This window comes from Lathyrus oleraceus, chromosome 5, assembly GCF_024323335.1.
Source record: "Lathyrus oleraceus cultivar Zhongwan6 chromosome 5, CAAS_Psat_ZW6_1.0, whole genome shotgun sequence".
NCBI classification, from domain to species: domain Eukaryota; kingdom Viridiplantae; phylum Streptophyta; class Magnoliopsida; order Fabales; family Fabaceae; genus Lathyrus; species Lathyrus oleraceus.
This window is the reverse complement of record NC_066583.1, coordinates 576,334,929-576,346,881: the sequence shown is the minus strand read 5'-3', so window position 1 is coordinate 576,346,881 and position 11,953 is coordinate 576,334,929.

Here is an 11,953-nt window from a genome sequence, read left to right as displayed (position 1 = left end):
TGCTGCAAGAGTATGTTGACATTTTCGCCTAGTCTTATCAGGACATGCCCGGGCTTGACACAGACATCGTGGTACACCGCTTGCCTCTCAAAGAAGGTTTTCCTTCGGTCAAGCAGAAGCTCAGAAGAACAAGACCAGAGATGGCTGTCAAGATAAAGGAAGAAGTTGAAAAACAGTTAGATGTAGGGTTTCTAGCAGTCACAAATTATCCGCCATGGGTTGCAAACATCGTTCCAGTACCTAAGGATGGGAAGGTACGGATGTGTGTCGACTACCGGGATCTGAACAGAGCTAGCCCTAAGGATGATTTCCCATTACCTCACATTGACGTTTTGGTGGATAACACAGCTCAGTTCTCGGTATTCTCCTTCATGGATGGCTTTTCTGGCTATAATCAAATCAAGATGGCACCAGAAGACATGGAGAAGACAACTTTCATAACCCCATGGGGCACCTTCTGCTACAAGGTGATGCCGTTTGGTCTGAAAAATGCGGGGGCAACATATCAACGAGCGATGGTGAGTCTTTTCCATGATATGATTCATCATGAAATCGAGGTTTATGTTGATGATATGATTACCAAATCTCAGACAGAAGAGGAACATTTGGTGAATCTGTAGAAACTGTTTGAACGGTTGAGGAAATTCAAGCTGAGGCTTAATCCGAACAAGTGTACTTTCGGGGTGAGATCTGGAAAACTGCTGGGTTTCATTGTTAGCGGAAAAGGGATTGAGGTGGATCCTGCCAAAGTGAAAGCGATACAAGAAATGCCTGAGCCAAGAACAGAAAAACAAGTTCGTGGTTTCTTAGGAAGGTTGAACTACATTGCAAGGGAGACAGCTGATTATGTATTTGACAGTACTCGATAATTCCATGGGTTGTGTTCTCGGTCAACACGACGAGACAGGTAGGAAAGAGCATGCCATCTACTACCTGAGTAAAAAATTCACAGATTGCAAGTCGAGATACTCAATGCTTGAAAAGACATGTTGTGCACTTGCATGGGCTGCTAAATGATTGAGACAATACATGCTGACTCACACAACCTTATTGATCTCCAAGATGGATCCAGTCAAGTATATATTCTAGAAGACAACTCTCACCGGAAGGGTTGCTCGTTGGCAAATGGTACTGACATAGTACGATATCCAGTATACATCCCAGAAAGCCATCAAGGGGAGTATTCTGTTAGACTATCTTGCTCAACAGCCGGTTGAAGATTATGAGCCGATGAAGTTTGATTTTCCAGATGAAGACATCATGTTCCTCAAGATGAAAGACTGTGAAGAGCCAGTTGTTGAGGAGGGACCTGATCCAGACGAAAAGTGGACTTTGTTGTTTGATGGGGCTGTCAATGCTAGAGGAAGTGGAATTGGTGCTGTCATTACTACTTCGAAAGGTGCCCACATTCCTTTCACCGCTCGTCCGACTTTTTAGTGCACCAATAATGAAGCTGAGTATGAAGCCTGTATCTTGGGTATTGAGCAAGCCATTGATTTGAGAATCAAGACTCTGGACATCTTCGGAGATTCAGCTCTAGTGATTAATCAAGTAAATGGTGATTGGAACACCCTCCAGCCCAATCTGGTCCCTTACAGAGATTACACGAGAAGATTGTTGACTTTCTTCACAACAGTAAAGCTGCATCATATACCTCGTGACGAAAACCAGATGGCAGATGCTCTTGCTACTCTATCCTCCATGATCAACGTGATTCGGTGGAACCACGCTCCCAGGGTTGATGTTATGCGCCTCGACAGGGCCGCATATGTGTTTGCTGCTGAACTGGTAGTTGACGACAAACCCTGGTATCACGATATCAAGTGCTTTCTGAAGAATCAAGAGTACCCTACAGGGGCATCCAACAATGATAGAAAGACTTTGAGAAGATTGGCAGGCAGTTTCTTCTTGAACAAAGACGATGTGTTGTATAAGAGGAACTTCGACATGGTTTTGCTCAGATGCGTGGATAGACACGAAGTAGACATGTTAATGCAGGAAGTTCATGAAGGCTCCTTCGGTACTCATGCCGCGGGACATGCAATGGCTAAGAAATTGTTGAGAGCGGGTTATTACTGGATGACCATGGAATCTGATTGTTTCAAATATGCTCGGAAGTGCCATAAATGCCAGATTTATGCTGATAAGGTACATGTGCCGCCAAATCCTTTGAATGTGATATCTTCGCCGTGGTCTTTTGCTATGTGGGGCATTGATATGATTGGAAAGATTGAGCCGACCGCCTCCAATGGGCATCACTTCATCCTTGTTGCCATCGACTATTTCACCAAGTGGGTCGAAGCAGCATCATTCGCGAATGTCACCAGACATGTGGTTGCCCGATTCATTAAGAAAGAAATCATTTGTCGTTATGGGATTCCTGAAAGAATCATTACTGATAATGGTTCTAATCTCAATAACAAAATGATGAAGGAGTTGCGCCAGAACTTCAAAATTCAGCATCACAATTCTTCCCCTTATCGCCCTAAGATGAACGGTGCTGTTGAGGCAGCAAATAAGAACATAAAGAAGATTGTGCAGAAGATGGTCGTTACGTACAGAGATTGGCATGAGATGCTACCCTTCGCCTTGCATGGGTACCGTACTTCAGTACGTACATCGACCGGGGCAACCCCTTATTCCCTTGTGTATGGTATGGAAGCAGTCCTACCTGTTGAAGTGGAGATTCCTTTTCTAAGAGTCCTGTTGGATGTCAAGTTAGACGAAGCTGAATGGATTCGGACAAGGTTCAATGAGTTGAGTCTTATCAAAGAGAAGCGAATGGCAGCCATTTGTCATGGGCAGTTGTATCAGAGTCGGATGAAGAGAGCCTTTGATCGGAAAGTGCGTCCTCGGTGTTTCCAAGTTGGAGATTTGGTGTTGAAAAGGATCCTTCCTCCTCAAACAGATCACAGGGGCAAGTGGACTCCTAACTATGATGGACCGTATATTGTCACCAAGGTTTTTGATGGTGGGGCCTTAATGCTTGCAACTATGGATGGTGAAAACTTCACTTCCCCTGTAACTCAGACGCAGTTAAAAAATACTTCGCATAAAATAGACCCGCTGGACAATAAAAAGAATAGTCCAGGCAAAAAATGGGCATCCCGACGAACCAAGAAAATGAAAAGGTTCGGGCAAAAGTTAGGGATTAAAAAATGAAAAGATTGTACACCCGGTAAGTTGAAAACCTGAAAGGGCAGCTTAGACAAAAATGGGTATCTCGGTGGATTGAAAACCCGAAAGGGCGATCCAGGCAAAAGTTAGGGATTAAGCGAATGGCTGCGTTCTGAGTAGTTCTGAATATCATCTCGTGTCGATAACCGGAAACTTCCGAAGGATAGGAAACAGTCCAATCACCTTTTTCAGAAAGTTGATCATTTGGAGGATCTTGAAGACGAGCGAATCATAGCAGAATTGGAACCTGATAGGGATCCATTTCACATTGCCATTAGATTAATTTCTGTTTTTATCTTTTGTGCGATTACCTCTTTCCAGGGATTGCTTCCTAATGTAAATGCCTATTCAGAGGCCACTCAATCAATAAAATCATGATTATTCAGTACATTTCTGTGTTCATTTTCATTTTACTGTTTTGTTTGCAAAAATGACGTCCAAATTTTTGATAAACATTGCATCATGAAACATAAGAGCTTTACAGGTACATGCTTAATAAACATTGAAAATCGCTGTAAATTTTTAAGTGCTTTGGAGCGTCTATTCAGAACAGGTACACTCGGGGCATTTCCTTAAGGTCCCCATCAAATGATCGCAGATGTTTTTCCTCAACAGTTGGAATTTGGTATCTTATCCCTGCAGAGCTGGTCCGAGCGTTGGAATCTTCAATCCCCAGCAGGCTCTCACTGTTGTCCTTCCCTAAGCATTTGTTTCAGATTATACACTCCCCAGTAGAATTGACAGTGTCAGACTGTATATCCCCAGCGGAGTTGACAGTGGCAGACTGTATCTTCCCAACAGAAGCCGCTGCTCCTCAGAGTTTGATGCCAGATCGATAATCCCAACGCAAGACTCATGGTCTCTTTCCTTGAATCAGAATCTCGGTACCGTATCGGTGTTTGATTCCCCTGCTGAGTCGTCTCTCTCGTAGATTTTGGTTGCCAGACCCGCTATCGCTTTCCTCAACAGCAGGCTCTTAGTGCCATTCTCTCCCCAGTCAGAGTCTCGATATTTCGCCATTTCCAGAACACTGCGTGGCCGGTTGTTTCCCCACAGAATTCACTGTGCTGTGGATCTCCAACAGCTTTGCCTGGGTCCAGAAGATTGTGATCATTTCCCCAGCAGGATTCCTTGTCTCGGCTTGGCATTCTCCCCAGCATTTCACATCCCTGCATGTAGAATCATATTGCATTACATCCTCCCAAATTGCGTAGCATTTCCATTTTCATGGAGCATTACGCCATTGAAAAATTTAAACATACGCATGTAAAGCATAAGGCATTCTCGGTATCCCAAGTGATAAGCCAGAAGTTGTTTCCAGTACTCAGACTGAAGATTGTTCATGACTTATCTTTATTATTCCCAGCAGGGTTCGTTGGCCCGCGCTCCGCCTCAATTATCATTTTCCCTATTTCTTCCGATGCTGACAGGCATGAAAGTTTCCGGTATTCAGGCCAAATTTCCGATGTTCAGATCGAAGAAGTTTCCGACGTTCAGGTCGACGCAACTTGTGGCATTCAGGCCAGGTTTTCGGTATTCAGACCGAAGTGGCATTCAGGCCAGTTTTCCGATGTTCAGATCGAAGAAGTTTCCGACGTTCAGGTCGACGCAACTTGTGGCATTCAGGCCAAGTTTCCGATGTTCAGATCGAAGAAGTTTCCGACATTCAGGTCGACACAACTTGTGGCATTCAGGTCAGTCTCCCGGTGTTCAGACCGATATTAATAATCTCATATCTTCCGATGCTCAGATCCAAGTCATTTCTAGTATTCAGACTGATGAGCGGCATTCAGGCCATGGTTATTTCTGTGTTACCATTTATTTTGGTATCCAGGTTAACATTCTTTTTCGGTATTCAGACCGACTCTCACCGTACCAGACGGATTCTTCTTTCAAGACCACCTCTTTGCCGATTCTGACAGGCATTATTACTTCACTTCACTTTAGTGTAAATTTTTGGGCTTTTATTGTATTCAATCCCTTGATACCTCGAAAGTGCGAAAGCCGCTGCTATCTTCTTTTCGGGTCTCTAGTTGATTGAATAGGGGCAGCTGTAGCACCTCAAATTTTCCACTCATTCATGCATTCATTTTTAGGTCATTTAACATTTCATATTGCATTTCATCATGTCAGTCAGAATTAGATCTAAGAAGCTTGAATGTCATCCAAGACACGTTGTAGGTTCTATCTGGGTGATCAGTCAACATAAGGGAATGACTTGAATTACTTATAACATGTTCAAATGGGGTCTATTCATCATTCGAAACACTAATCTTGAAGGAGCAAAAGTCCGTTCCTGAGCTGTCATGCTCGCTAGGCGAGCAGTGTGGTTCGCCTAGCGAGTCTGAACTGTCATGCTCGCTAGGCGAAGCGCACGCGTTTTAAAATATAACAGAAAAATCTCGGACTTGGACCTCTCTCATTTGAGCCCACAAAGCCATGAAAATCAAGTTATAAATTCTAAAGTTTCAGTGGAACAAAACCCTGGCAGAACAGAGAGAGAAGAGCTAATAGAATTCAGAGCAGCCTCCAGAGACTAAAGGGAACTCATCTGCAAAGAACCAATTCCCTCTCATATAAACCCTAAGATTATTCTGCAAACCCAACGGTGCAATTCAATTTCATTCGATCTCTCTAGTCAGGTTTGCCCTATTTCAATTACTTTATGCTTTCAATTTGAAATTTTCGAATGTATGAGGCATCATGGGTGAATTTGGAAGAGTGGCTATCGTTAGGTTTTGCATTTGGTTTTAGATGTGCATGAATGTGTAGAATAATGCCTTGAATGTTTAATCACTTCGTTGCTGAGATGGATACCATAGGGTTTGGGGTTTCTGAAATCACACTGTTATTAGAGAAGAACCCAGAAGCCGCAGGCATTCACTAGTACCTCGCTAGGCGAGCCTGCAACGAAGCTTCGCTAAGCCTTCGCTAGGCGAAGTAGTAGCGATCGCGACAGTAGCTGCTTTTTCTGTTTGCTCTCCAATCTGTTTTGTGTTCGCTATGACATGCTTTCTATTACGTCCGGGCCCATGTTTTGGTTTGTATGTCATGTCTTGATGTATGGATCCTTGTCCCCTGACTTTGAGTTTTGATATCCTTTTGATGCATTTGTTTGACAAGAGGTTTAGGCCTCCTACCCTTGGTTGCTTCTGGGGAGCTTTTTGTGAGCTTTAATGGCATGATTCATGTGGTTACATTTTGATTTGGTGCAACTCTTGATTGCACCCCATCTTGTCGTTCTAACTTGTTTGTTGAGTTTTTGTGAGGGCTCACATGACTCTTGAAGAGATAGCTTGCTTGGTATTCCATTTTATTTGTGGGATACCATTTGGAGATTAATTCCGATTACTTTGCTGACTTGCTTTCTTTGATGATGCTAGCTTGAGAGATCACCGGGTTTCTTGCTTCTTTAGTTGTTATTACTTCGGATTTTTATCCGTGTGGTAGATCTCTTGATCCCTTTTACATCTTTCCCGCATTTTACCGCTTTCTTAGCTGGAAGACCTCGATAGGAGGCAATGTTTTTGTGTGTTTACTTTTGTGCCCAAAGACCTCCGAGAAGAGGCACCAGTGCTAAAGACCTCCACGAAGAGGCAATTGACGGATAAAAGGGATTAGTAGTCAATCCCCCATTATTCAGTGTGTCGTTCCTTATGCTCGCACTACGTGTCGATGCTTCAGAACAAAAGCCCAAGATCTTTTGTCCGGTCAGTCAGTGGAGAGGGTTTCACCTTTCTGAATCCCCACTTTTTGTCAGGAGCTTACCCTGTCCAAGGTTAAGAGCTATGAGGTCTTATCCTCATTACCCTTTTGATCTACTCACCCTGACGTTCAATGTCAGTGGTTAAGAGCCCGTTTGATTACCCTTCCATGGCTTGTTTGTCGAGGTTGATATGACCCCTCTTGACTAAAGCCCTACCCGTGTATGTTTGAGCCCCCTTGTTGGCATGTTTACTTTATGCATGTTTGTGTTGTATGGTGTGATCGTCTCCCCATAGGATTGCTAGGCTTCGTATAGTCTCTCGTTTGCATGTCAATTAAGGTAGCACGGTTCCTTTGTCTAGGACTTCCTTTTTGCATGAGCATTCCTAAAACACAACAAACTCCTTGATTTTTCTTTTCCTAAGAACATGTTAACTCCTTCTACTACAGGCGAGTAAGTCTCCAAAGGTCGAGCATCCGGTAGATTGCGTAGTAACGTCGTTCATCTAAAAAACACAACCCTTAACCCCTAGTTAGCCGAACTACGGCTTGCTCTGATTCTCATTCCAGATGAGATACGTAGGCATAAGACGCGATGTCTTAGCGAGCACACTCCTCTTTAACCCATAGGTAGCCGAGCTACGAAGACTCTGATTCTCATATTCAGATGAGATACGTATGCAGTGGATGCGACATCCGTGCGAGTCATTTTCTTTTGACCCCTCTTTTAGTAAATAGTACATTAGATAAACCCACACCCTTTAGACAAGAACAACAAGAGTGGATCCCGTAGAGTACTACGGATGCGTAGGGGTGCTAATACCTTCCCTTCGCATAATCGACTCTCGAACCCAATATTTGGTTGCGAGACCTTGTCTTTTCCTTTCCTTTTTCCAGGTTTACTTCGAGCGTTTCCTTTCCCTCCTTTGGGATAAATAACGCACGGTGGCGACTCTTCTGTCATTTCTTTTTTCGCCGGTTGTTTTTTCCGCATTCTTTTTTAGGTTGCGACAGTATCCTTGAAATTGCTAATGCCTCAGGAGCCCTGGGAGAGAAGATGTCAGATGAAAAATTGGTAAGAAAAATACTCAGGTCACTCCCTAAGAGATTTTCTATGAAAGGGACTGCCATTGAAGAGTCTCAAGACATCTCCAACATGAGGGTTGATGAGCTAATTGGTTCCCTCCAAACATTTGAGATGGGATTGAATGATGGTTCTAAAAAGAAAACCAAAAGCATGGCCTTCATATTAAACACAGAAGAGAAAAATAGTCAGGATGGTGATGAAGATTTGGCCAATGAAGTAGCAATGTTGGGAAGACAGTTCAACCGACTGTTGAAAAAGATGGATGTAAAATCTAAGGCTAATGTCAAGAACATCTCATCTAACATCAGTAAATCCAACAATGTTGGAAGAAGAGCAAGGTTAGATGAGAAGCCCAAAGAAGGAAAAGAAGTTCAGTGCTATGAATGTGATGGGTATGGACACATTAGGACTGAATGTGGAACCTACCTCAAGAAGCAGAAGATGAGTCTTGCTGCTACTTGGTCTGATGAGAGTGAAACAGAAGAATCTGCAAATCTAGTAACTGCATTGACTGGAAGATGGGGTTCTGATGAAGACTCAAGTGATGATGAAGTGACCTTTGAAGAGTTGGCCACTACCTACAGAAAGCTGTGTCACAAAAGTGTAGAGTTGTGTAAATAGGTTGAAAGCCAGAAGAAGGAAATAACTCAACTTGAGAATGAGAAGGTAGAACACTTGGAAATCATCTCCAAATTAAAAACAGAAGCAGTGGTTCTGAATGCCAAGATAGATGAAAGTCAACAATTTGAAAGCCCGAAGATAGTACAGCTGGGGAATGAGAAGGCAGACCATATGGAAACCATCTCCAAGTTAAAAACTGAAGCTATGTTCTTGAATTCTAAACTAGAAGAGATGACCAAGTATGTAAGAATGTTAAATAATGGATCAGACTCCCTAGACAAGATTCTTCAAACTGGACAAATAACAGGAGACAAATCTGACATTGGGTATAATGAATCTAAGCCTGAGTGCAGTTACACTGGTTGCAAACCTCAAGCCAAACCAAAATGTAGCCATAGTAAACGCAAACCTGTGATGTCATATCATATGTCACAACATCAGAAGAGAAGACAGCAGAAAGGGAAATACCAAAGATGGAGATGCCATTACTGTGGGAAATTTGGTCACCTGAAGCCCTTATGCTATAAGCTGTATGGTTATCCTAGCCCTGTTCATCATCAAACTCAGTATCAACCCAGACCCAAACAGCACATGCCTGTCAACAAGAAGCAATAGGTTCTTAAAGCTAATGTTACAAGTCTAATAGCTCACATTCCCCTCAGAGTCTCAGCCAAAGAAGAGTGGTATTTTGATAGTGGATGCTCCAGACACATGACTAGAAATAAAGACCTGATAACTGAACTTCATCCTCATGCCATAAGCTATGTAACCTTTGGTGATGGAGCAAAGGGTGAAATCAAGGGGATAGGCAAGCTTGATTGTCCTGGAGTGCCTAAACTGGACAAGGTCCTACTGGTTAAGGGCTTGACTACAAATCTAATAAGCATCAGTCAACTATGTGATCAAGGTCTGAATGTTAACTTCACCAAAACTGAATGTCTGATTACTAACAAAGACAGTGAAGTGATCATGAAAGGAATCAGGACCAAAGATAACTGTTACATGTGGAACTCTCAAATTGATTATTCCTCAAAGTGTTCCTATGCCAAAGGAATGAAGATGAGTATATCTGCTAGAGGGACTCTCAAGAGTGACGAAAGACAAGTATGTGGGAAATGTCAGATAAGGATGTCATACCAGGAGCTTAGACTTAACATCACTTTCAAAGAAGAAAAGCTCATGATGTCTCAAATAGATAGGAGGTTGGATCAGATGAGTGAACATGTTGCTAGTCATATGTAGTCAGAAGTTGGAAAGAGTTTTGTTGGACTTGGGCTACAAGTCAAGAAAATAGAAGGGCCTATGTATCTATCTCAAAGCAAAAGTGCCAAGAGAAATGTTGAGAAGATTGAGATGGAGAGTGAAAGGGCACCTGCTCCTACACATTTGAGAGATGAAAATGGTGTTTATGCTGAAGATATAGCTGATGGCAGCAGCTGTTCTCAACAGGGTTGGTTGAAACTACTGATGATTGCATACAATGTCACACACGATGTCATGACATTGTATTATGACAACCTGAGTGCTACAACTATGTCCAAAAATTCTATTCAGCATAGTTGGACCAAGCACATTATTTGCTGTCATCACTCCATTAGAAAATTTGTGGAAGACAAATTCATAGCTCTAAAGCATGAAATGAAATTAACTGACAAGGTTGTAAGGGATTTGAATGATATTCAATTTGAATATGTAAGAGGGAAATTAGGGATTTGGATTCTTGTGAAATTATGGCAATTAAAGTGGAGTGGAAAAGGAAATAAAAATAGTGTCTGCCCACTTATAAGAAAGAGCCACATTAATGATGAATCATTCCCTAGCATTAGAAATAGTATCTATGCCATTTACACATGCTACCTAAACACAGCCATTTCCATCTCCATCCAACTTCTCAGAGAACCTCTGCTAGGGCAAAGAAATTTCTTTCAAAAGTTCAACATGTCTCAACATCCCTCATCTTCAGGATCAAAACCCACTCATCATGCAAGGACTCCCTCCATGGAGTTTCTAGATGAAGACGTGCTAGATGTGACTCCTCTTTGTGTGATAGCAGGTGACGCCCCAGGTCCTTCTTCCATGGCTGGAAGTAAGCAAGGTAACATTCCTAAAAAATCTCCTCAAAAAGATGACATGCACTTTACTGATCGTACCATTAGGAACCTAGTTACTAGGATTCTAAATGAAGGGCATGCAGTCAAGGGTGTTTCTACCCCTCTGTCCAGAAGGGATCCCTCTCCTGAGGTAGAACCCCAAGCTGAGAAAGATGATGACTCATTTAGATCAGAAAAGGAAGTGGCTGCTGAGGGATTATGTTCTCTAGGTAAAAACTTACCTAGCAAGAAACCAACAAGTGTGTCTCATGAAACTGCTGAGGGTATCATTGATCTGGAGGAAGAAAGTTCTGAGGAAGAAGATGACACCTTGGTTCATCTGGTGAAACCAAGTGTAGCAAAGAAACTGAGGACCAGAAAAGGGAAGAGTGTGGCTGAAATGAGAACAACAAGAAGAGTGAAAAAGGTTGCTGGTGTAAGACCCTTCAAATCTTAGAGTAAAGTTGAGGTTAGGAAGAGGAAAGAAAGAGAGAGTTCTGACTCTGAAGAGGATGTCGAAGGCGATGTCCCAGACATCTCCCTTGCAAAAAGGCAGACTGTTAAGAAGTCTCCAGGCAAAGCTGCAGCTGTGCACTTAGATAACATCTCCTTTCACTTAGAAGATGGTGCTGCAAAATGGAAGTTTGTCATTCATAGGAGGGTATAGGTTGAAAGAGAGCTGGGAAAAGAGGCTGTTGAGGTGAAGGAAGTCATGGATTTGATCAAGAATGCTGGATTGATGAAGACTGTGGTTGCTCTGCCCCAATGTTAGGAGGGGTTAGTAAAAGAGTTTGTTGTGAATATCCCTGAGGATATTTATGAAAAGAGCAGCAGGGAATTCTGCAAGGTGTTTGTAAGAGGCAGATGTGTGAGATTTCCCCCTACCATAATCAACAAGTTCCTAGGGAGAGGAACTGATGGAGGAGTGGATTTAGAGACTACAGACAATGAGGTCTGTAGGACTATTACAGCTGGCCAAATTAAGGAATGGCCTACTAGGAATCACCTATCAGCTGGCAAGCTAACTGTCAAATATGCCATCTTGCACAAGATTGGTTCAGCCAACTGGGTGCCTACTAATCATATCTCAACCATCTCCATTGGTCTTGGAAGAATCATTCATGCTATTGGAACCAGGATAAACTTTGACTTTGGAAGGTTTATGTTTGATCAAATTGTCAGACATGCCTCAACAAAAGCAGTAAAGCTGGCCATTGCCTTCCCATCCATCATTTGTGGTATTATATTGAGCCAGCAACCAGGCATTCTTAAT